Source organism: Oreochromis niloticus, linkage group LG3 (assembly GCF_001858045.2).
Source record: "Oreochromis niloticus isolate F11D_XX linkage group LG3, O_niloticus_UMD_NMBU, whole genome shotgun sequence".
In the NCBI taxonomy this organism is placed as follows: Eukaryota; Metazoa; Chordata; class Actinopteri; order Cichliformes; family Cichlidae; genus Oreochromis; species Oreochromis niloticus.
The window spans coordinates 58927318-58936758 of NC_031967.2; positions in this window are offsets into that span (position 1 = coordinate 58927318).

The following is a 9441-nucleotide window of genomic DNA, read 5'->3' on the forward strand; positions in this document are numbered from 1 at the left end:
TGAAGGCTTGTAGAGTAAGGCCACCTTTTACTCACAAACAAGTGCTCAGCCAGACTGAAAAACAGGAAGTTTTAGTGCACAAGGCATATTAATAGATATAGACACAAAAAGAGGAACTGTCCATATAAACAACGTTCAAGAGTGTGTGATGTGTAAAGCACCGAAATAACACCATATAAGTCACAGCTGATGATTCTAATGTTAGAGAGCTCTTGCAATTGGCGTCTGAGCTGTGCAGAGGTCTCTCACCCCCGGAAGATGATTAAATAAAGAAAGACAGGTACTTATGTAGGTTAGCATAATGTTGAGTCCAACAGAAGCAAGGCACCCTACATGCGCACAGCATGCAGCAGGGGTTGCCAAAATAATATAGAAAACAGCACATGTAGTGAGAGAACACTCACTAAAAGTTCTGACTACACATAGTGTGGTGGCGTATGTGAACTCGTAGGCGTTCACTATGACATCATTAGCACAACAGAGACTGAGTAAAGTTTTAGACGCTCCAAATCTGACATTTACACATGAAGGAATCAAGATGGCAGATTTAATGGGATCAGGAGAACCTCATGATTGTACTAAGAAAGCAGAACTTGAAGGGAAAGTCAGGGAAGATTTAAAAGCAGAACCTGTTGGGATTTGGGATTTAGAGATTCTTTTATTGCTATCATATAATCTGCCTTATGATGACTGCATTAATAACATGTTGTACAGTATTATTTTAATAGTATTGAATATGTTTGTCATCACAGTGACGTCTCTATTTATAGGGTGAGTTCATTTTATACACAATGCATATCTGTGCTTGTTTAGAGTTGATGTTCCGTCCAAAAGGGTTTTAAGCTTCACTGGTGAGAGTGTCCAGGTGATACATGTTGAGGGAAGATGAGAACATAGCAGGTTAATTGCATGCACGCTTACAAACACACATGATTTAAATATAGGCCAGGCCAAAGGCCTGGACTTGATGTAGCTTTTAACTTTACAGCTCCTAACTTGCAGGAATGGCGTGGAGTGTAATGAATGAATGCAAAATATGCTTACAGACACAAACATGACAGGGGTTTATTTTATAGGGTAAAAGGTGGACCACATGTTGCTTTGTTTCTGCTTAGCAACTGATGAGGTAAAAGGTGTTAAAGATAAATATGCAATAAGTGAACAGGAAACGTGTGAGGGTGAGCCGGGTGAAACAAAATGTTGTAGATAATGGAAACTTGTCTAACTGGCATTAACAGTAACTTTTGCATGTTATGTATATGCTTGAAGCCACAAGAGGCGTAAATCCTGATAGAAAATTTTGAAGTGTGCTTTCTAGCGGAGATTTAGGCTGACATGGGGATGGTGTGTATTTTACTCGGGGTGTGTTTAATAAAACTAAAAGCGTTGCTCACGCACATAAAGAGTATAGAGATTAAATAAAGTTAATATAATGGATAGAGCCCAGAACATGATATTGTGAACCAACTTTGAATAATTAAAGGAACATTAGATGAACACAGTAGGTTAGTAAGGTGTAGCAGAGAGAGGCTGTTTGTTTTCTATCCCTTACAGGAGAAGATTTCCACTAGAGAGGGACCCAGAAAAGGAGCAGAGACCACTTAAGCATGAAGTGTTTTCAAGTGGGGGCTGGTGTTTTATTACTGGACCACATAGATGACATGAGGTTGTTGTCTGATTTGCTGAGTCAGGGGACTGCTAGAGAGGGTCAGAGCGAAGGCAGTGGACCTGGGAATGGATGGATGCCATTAATGGATCCAGAGGTGACAGAGTGGGTTGAAGAGTGACTCAACGGAGTGTGGTGACCCTGTTTGTGAACAGGGTCAAAAGAGGGAGTGTGGAATAAGGAATATTTTACTGCTACTTATACTTATTATTGGCATTATCATTGTATTAATGAACATTGCATTAAACCACATAACAAGCATTTGTAATAATACATATAATCAAGAAGCAGGCTTGAGCAAAGGCCTGAATGTATTCAGCAACCTGCTGCACTAGAGCTTGCTTGCCAACAGGTGACAGAAGAAGTTGTCCAGTCCAGGGGGACCTCAAAGGCCTGAGATCATCACCATATTTGAAAGAGGATGCCAGAAAGGGGAACTTCTGTGTCTGCATTTATTTCTTAGAATAGATCATTATCTGTAGAGGAGACAAACAATGTTCTTAAGATGCAAATTATGTGCTTGTAAACGCATGAGGGGGCGTCATAATACCCTGATGTTATAAAAGCAATCTGAAGTGTATTTTTGGGTGGGGATTTACAACTGATGTGTTGCAGTTTAGATCTCCCCACGCTGCGTGTATTCATTAAAATCAATTGTTTGATCGACCTCTTCTGGACCATGATTGTTTTACTCTCGTCCTCAATTTCGGACCCATAACAGTGTGTTTTTACAAAAACAGGAATATGGGGCAACATGTTGTTGGTTAGAAATGCTTCAGCAGCCTGTGTATGAGCGTGTATGCTGTAAAACATCAGAAGTGTCTGCTGGAATTTGAGGATTAAACCGAGTTCTGTTAGAAGCTACTTTATTGTTGTGATTTTAGTTCTGAGTTATATTAAACCTTCATCAAAATGTTTTTCAAGCGTATCTGGCCAAAGTGTTTTTATTTTGGTTAAATAAGTCTGTGACAAAGTGGGTGAGAACACCACTCGTCCATATTCTTAGTTAACATTCTTGTTTTGATTTAACCATATTTCACAGTAATCTGCAAAAGGCAAACATCTACTATCCCGGGTTTGTTTATGTTTTGCACTTTTACAGATTATATAATATAACATCTTGGTTTAAATCAATTCCTACAAGTTTGTTAAGTTAACATGTTCCTTATTTCAACTGTTAATTTGTATTGTTTAAACTTACCTACCTGTCTTCTAGCAACAAAAGGAGGAAATGTAGTTTTACTCTTTTTTTTTTTTTTTTTTACTTTATAGCTTCTGGGTTCATCTGAGGTCACAGGAAGAGACCAAGTGCAGAAGGGGAAGAATTCTTGTAATTTAATAAAGTTGATTTTAGAGTGTTTATGGAGAAATAGATTTATTGTTGTACTATGTATTGATTACACCACAAAGTTTATGTTGCTAGTAAAGAGTAGCAGTACAGGTTTGAGTATAATTATGTTCATCTTATCTACCAAATGAAATAGTGCAGAGGAGAAATTGTTTGGTAGATTTTGGATTTTCACTCTTTAATATGAACATAAAATTCATTCCAATTTTTGCCTTTGCTTCACTGAAGATGTGTCTTTAAATCTACGATACCTTTCCTGTTCAGAAAATTTGCTGACATAGTAAAGAGGTGGTTAGGGAACTCAGTAAGTATGACCAACAATAGCTTAGGGACACTTTCTCAAATAAAGACGATTTCATCATCTGCAGTTCGTGAAAAAAAAGTGCCACATTAAAAACAAATCAGCAGATCCACAAATTATGGATACAGACTTATCAGCATACAGTTTAAAGGCATGCATTAGAGTGCATTGGTGCACACTTGGGCATCTTTTATTTAACATGTTTATACCACTGAATTGTGCTATATAAATATGCTCAAGAGTCTAGAGAATGACATCCAGCTAAAAATCGAAAATATATATTTTTAAATCAGTAACTTTGCAAATTTAGAGGAAATGTTTTTGGTCAACAAATGAGTCGCCTTTTAAACAGGGTTTGAATAATTAGTGCTGACAGACATACATACCATGTGAAAGGATGTCCTGGAGCAGAGAAGCACACTGTATTGTTGCTTTTCTCTTATGCATAAGCAACGCCAGCATGTCAGAAACGCTCTGTGCGGGCAAAACCGGTTCCAACACCCGTTGAGGCATCAACTGGCCTTTCTGCCGGCTGGCTGGACCCTCAGCTTTCATACTGGGATCTGCAGCACAACTTCGCTCTGACCACTGGGGCAAAACTGATTCTAAACTTCGAAATACTAGTTTGGTTCTTCACTGCTCGCAGAGAAGTAACAATTAAAGAAAGCAATCCAACACGAAACTCAATTCAAACAGCTCTGAAGAGCACGGTGCATGCTCTCATTTCACAAGTTGACCTACATTTTCCAGAAAGACAGAAAGACCACACAGTTAAAACCTGTAAAAATACTAAATTAAGAGTTTCGCACTATGTTTCACCAAGTTAAAAAACAAATCCAGCAAAGCTGCTTCTACCGAAAGCATTTATCTTTCAGATCAGTGTCTCAAAAGCACCATTAAAAAAATGTGATCCTGCATTTACAAAAGTAACTCATTCACAGTGAAAACCAAAACGCACACAGCGTTTGATAAACAACATTAAAATAATGTATTGCACATCTATGTTTTAAAAATGGCATCAAAATTCAATGTGTATTTTCTCTAAAAATTTACGGTTGAATACACAAACTAACGTGCGGGTGTCAGGCTCAAGGATAGAGTTTGCTGGCTTTTATAAACCTTTATGCCCCTTCCCCCACCCCAAAGCACAGACCTCAAATTCACCTTAACTATCCCCCTCCCCAAAGTGCAGTTGTTAAAAACACACAAAATCTACCATTTCGGTTAGAGTGTGTAAAAACACTATTGCAAAAGTAACTCCTGTTTGTATATATTCACACTGAAAACTAAAACGCATCGGCTGATAAACACTAATTAGATAATGCGTTGCACATTTGTGTTTTAAAGAATGTCTGGGAAAACACTCGCGTATTTTTGTTTTAATTATTTTAAATTTTAACAAAAAATTAATGCGAACTAACGGCGCTGTTGTTAGATGAAAGGTTTTTTTTGGGGGGATGCAGTTATTTAATTAAAGGGATACAAGTTTGGTCTCTCTCCACATCGTTATTCACCATTTCTTGAGATAAACAGCGTCTTAAAGCCTGAAACACCCAACAATGAGTTGATAGAAACAATGCAACAAGGTTGGGGAGTCGCTTAACTAGCTGTAGAAAATCTGCTTATAAAACACACCGCTGTTTCAGCTCGATTGTCTGACAACAAAAGTCTTTCTATAGAATAAAAAGACAAAGTCATTCCTGTTTGTATAAATTTACCATGAAAAGACAAAATGCCTACAGCGGCTGATGAACCTAATTAAAAAACACCCTGCTAGGAGGAGACAGAGCATGGGACAGCATGGCCACAGGAAGTGCCCCTTTTCTGAAGAGTGAAAGCGCGTACATGAGAGTGCATGCGCGCATGCTCGTACGTGCACAAGATGCCAGTTTTTAAGCTCGGCAAAGGGGGTGTGGGGGGCAATCCCCCAGGCAAAACCCCCCTCCCCTGACCTCTGACCCCTCACCCCCACCGTACCCCTCACCCCCCTCCTCCCCCCAAAAGGTGTCATATATATTCTTCTCATGTATCATGGTTTAAACAGAAAATAACAAAGAAATGCATTTTAAAGCAGAAGTATTCACATGTTTGTCAGCAGGTGGGATTTCATCCTATACATCTGTTTCACTCTCACCTGTTAATCTCAGACAGCTTTTCCAGATTCACATCAGAAGCTTCATCTGTTTGTGTTTCATATACGACTTGTTTGTTTCCCAGGAGCTGCTGTGCATGTTCATTTATAGTAAAATAAACTGATAACAGTCAGAGTTTAAACATTTGGAGTCACACAGACATGATATAAACTCATATAGTCACATGATCATAGGAACTCACCTGCCCGTGCAGGTATGAATGTATGAACCTGGTTTAATTCTTGGCTCTGATCCTCATCCTAGTCCCAGCTGATCGATCACAGATCAGAGAACCGATCAGTCTGTTTGTAGGATATTGATCAGCTGGCACAGCTGGGATAGACTCCAGCATCATGAACCCATGTGAGTGTCTGACTGTCCTCTGTCTCCTCAGGAACAGGAACGTCTGACTGTTGAAGAAACAGTCTGAGGAGGAGGAGGAGCTGGTGATGAAGAGCAGCCTGTGTGTATATACAGTATCTGTTCTTTATTCACCCCTGAGTGTGTATTAAGATGAAGATGCAGCCTTGCTTTAGCCTTCCTCTGCTAACAGCAAACTAACCTCAGCCAGATGTTCTGCAGCTGTTTGTCTAACATTAGAAGTTTATAATGATGATGACCCCGAACGTGTTTCTGCTGTTCTGATGGAGTGAAAATGCTTCATTTGACTCAAAGGTCAAAGCTACTGATTGTCAGGAAGCATCAGAGTTTCAGAGAAGATCAGAGAAACATCATGGAACACCCCCACTGACCTCAGAGCTCCAATCAGAGCAGGAAGGACCCGTGATGGACTAACTTAGATAAACGTGGACTAACTCTGAGTGCAGAGCTGGTTTGGAGCTGTGGACATGAGTGACTCACAGAGGGAGGAGGAGGTGAACAGCGATGTTTGTTAGACATGATCAGACTGAAGAGCTGAATATAAGAAGAGTTTAATGCTGGATTTGAACAGAACAGGAAGATAAGCTCCGCCCAGCAGCTGAGTCCTCACTGCTCACACTGGTGTTGGACTGCAGACTGTAACGTGCAGCGGAGATGAAGCCAGCCGCGGAGGTGTGCAGGTGGATAGCGTGCTCTTTAGTAATGTGTGGTAGAGGTGGCACTTTTATTTTTGATATTGTAAATAAATGAGTACTTTTGGAAACTCAGAAGCTGTTGCTCATTCGCTATCCACCTGCACACCTCCGCGGCTGACTTCATCTCCACCGCACGTTACAACTGGCGCCCGAACTTTTTTCCCTTGGACTTCAGACGATTTTTGCATCCCGCCGAGGATTCTTCTCTTCTAACACGTGAACTGTCTCGGAAATCTTCTCACTTTTGCGGACGCTCGGACGTTTTCCCCAGCCACGGCCGCAGCCTCAGCTCAGCTGGGACCCGACTAATTTCTGGATACCGCGGTGTGCCGCTGCTCCGCTTGGAAAAAAGTAAAAGAGAGAAGCTAACGCGACGCGAATGGACTCTGTGGATCTGTTATTTGGACGTGCTGTTGGACCGTTACGACATCGGCGGCGCTAAAGTTAAGGCTAAAGCTGTAGTGACTTTGACCCAGTGTTCATTCGGATGGACGTGTTGTTTTGTTTGAAGGATTGAAGCATTAGAGTGTGCATGGACGCTCTCTGTCTGACTGGTATTAACGCTTAGGTGCTGTGTGTGAAAGCTCTTTTCTCTTCGCCATAACTTTTGTGGGAGCGAGTAGTTTCCACACTTTTAAAATGGCGTCCCACAGACACGGGGAGTGAGGAAGATGGCTGCGACCCGGATGCTGAAGCGCCCGGCCTGACAAAGTACATCATCCCTCCCTCTACACTTCTTGACCTCAACCTTGAAGTGGAAAACTTGGAAGGAGAGGTCGAGAAGCCGCGAGTTTGCTTACCGGCTTTGCTGGAGCTACGAAAGAGCCTGCTGAAGTGTTTGGATCATGGAGCTACGGGAGAGCGGCCATCTCCCCAACAAACCCCGCCGGTGCCCCTTAACGACCGCTGGTTGGATGGGTACCAGGTGGACTAACCGTTATCATATGGACGAACTTGAGGTTGACTGAGGGTTGGTTTCATGCAAGATGTATGTAATGTGATTGTTCTGTTCATAAGGGATGATTACTTGTTCTGTTCCACTGAACCCTCGTCACCGCGGCCCATGAGAGGCTTTTGCTTTGCTTTTCTATTGTACTGATTCGAGCGACGGGATGTGTTGTATTTTTGACTGTTTTTGTCTAGGACCATCTCCAGATGATGACTAGCCAGTAACACTGCATGTTCTATATTGTTTGCTTCAATTACTCATTTTGTTTATTGACTGCACCGAGGCTGGAAGGGTGTATAACACTTCCTCCATAGCCTGCTTACTACCTACAGTAGCTTTGTGGAGTGAAAAGGGGTAGCGGGAGGAGGGTCACCTGGGGTCCGGCTGAGGCCAGCCTTCTAATTCCCGGCAAGCACTAATTTTGTTTATTGATTGTATTGACTGTACCGATGTTGTATAACAATTCCTCCGCAGCCTGCTTACTACCTAAAGTAACTATGTATAGTGAAAGGGAGTAACGGGAGGAGGGTCACCTGGGTACGGCTGAGGACAGCCTTTTTCGTGTAGATGTTTCTGTTTGCTCTACTTAATCCAGTTTTATGGCTCTTTAGTGCATTAAGGTTCATTCTTGACATTTACTAAAAAAAAAAAAAAACTGATTTTCCACTGTACATATTCATCTTACTTTCACTGAATTAATTTTTAAATGGTCTTTTGCCCTGTGTGTGTGCGCCAATCTTAGCTGTAACCTCTATGTATAGGGTACTGTTAGGTGTGGTGTGTGCTTTTTCAGCTGTGTACGGCTGAGGACAGCCTTTTTCTCACCAGGGGGGACTATGTAACAGTTGCTATTGTAATGCAGTGTATCACCACATGGCGGCGCCTTCTGTCTCATGACTGGTGTGTCACCCCCTTTTTGTTCTTCTTCGCACTCTCCCTGTAATGGATGCTCCCGTGTGTACGCGGACTAGTGTGCTCTTTAGTAATGTGTGGTAGAGGTGGCACTTTTATTTTTGATATTGTAAATAAATGAGTACTTTTGGAAAGTCAGAAGCTGTTGCTCATTCGCTATCCACCTGCACACCTCCGCGGCTGACTTCATCTCCACCGCACGTTACAAGACCTCAAGGAGTCTGCTTCCACATCTGGTTTCCACAGCTGGAGGAAGCTGTGGAATTTTTCCTGCTGACTACAATAAGCAGCTGAGCTCTATGAGGGCAGAGCTGCTGCTAACAGGTGAGTCTGTTACCTGGACTGGACTGAGTGAGCTGCTGTGTCACAGCTGTATCAGTGACACGCTCAGCATGTGTGTGTGTGTGTGTGCGATATGTCATAGTGCTTGAAACACACATGAAAATATATTAAAGGTTGATTCTTTTTTTTCTTGTTTTTGAACAAATATCAGCAACAACGAAATGTACATGCTGCCTTTAGGTGCACCTGGTAAATTCAGGAGTCTCTACTCCAAACCACAGCAGGTTGTTTTAAAGGCTTTTCTGGGTTAATGTTTGTTTGTTGGCATAAACATGTCTGTGATCGCTGTGTTGTTGTTTTTGATGCAGGATTTCATTTAACAAGAATCACAACAATAAAGTAAGTTTAACAGTTCTAGTGCGCATGTGTCAGCTAGCATACAGCCTTTACTTTAACTTTTTTTTTTTTTTTTACACTTTTTTGTTTGTCCTTTGCTGAGTGTGTTCATCTGTTTGGTTAGCTTTTTTTCAAATATGTGAGTCTAGAGAGTTCTTGTTCTGCTGTTACTGTCATTGAGGAATCTGACTACAGTGCAGCAGTTACACGCCACATGGTTTGTTTACTCTAGAGGTCAGCTGCTGTTGTTCCAGATTAACTGGTGTCTCAGATTAACTGGAGACGGTCAAACAGATGTGTGACAGACTTGCTTTAAGGAGCTGCTGCCGACAAACCAGCAAATAAACACTGAATATTTCATGTGTGACATTTGTGAGGT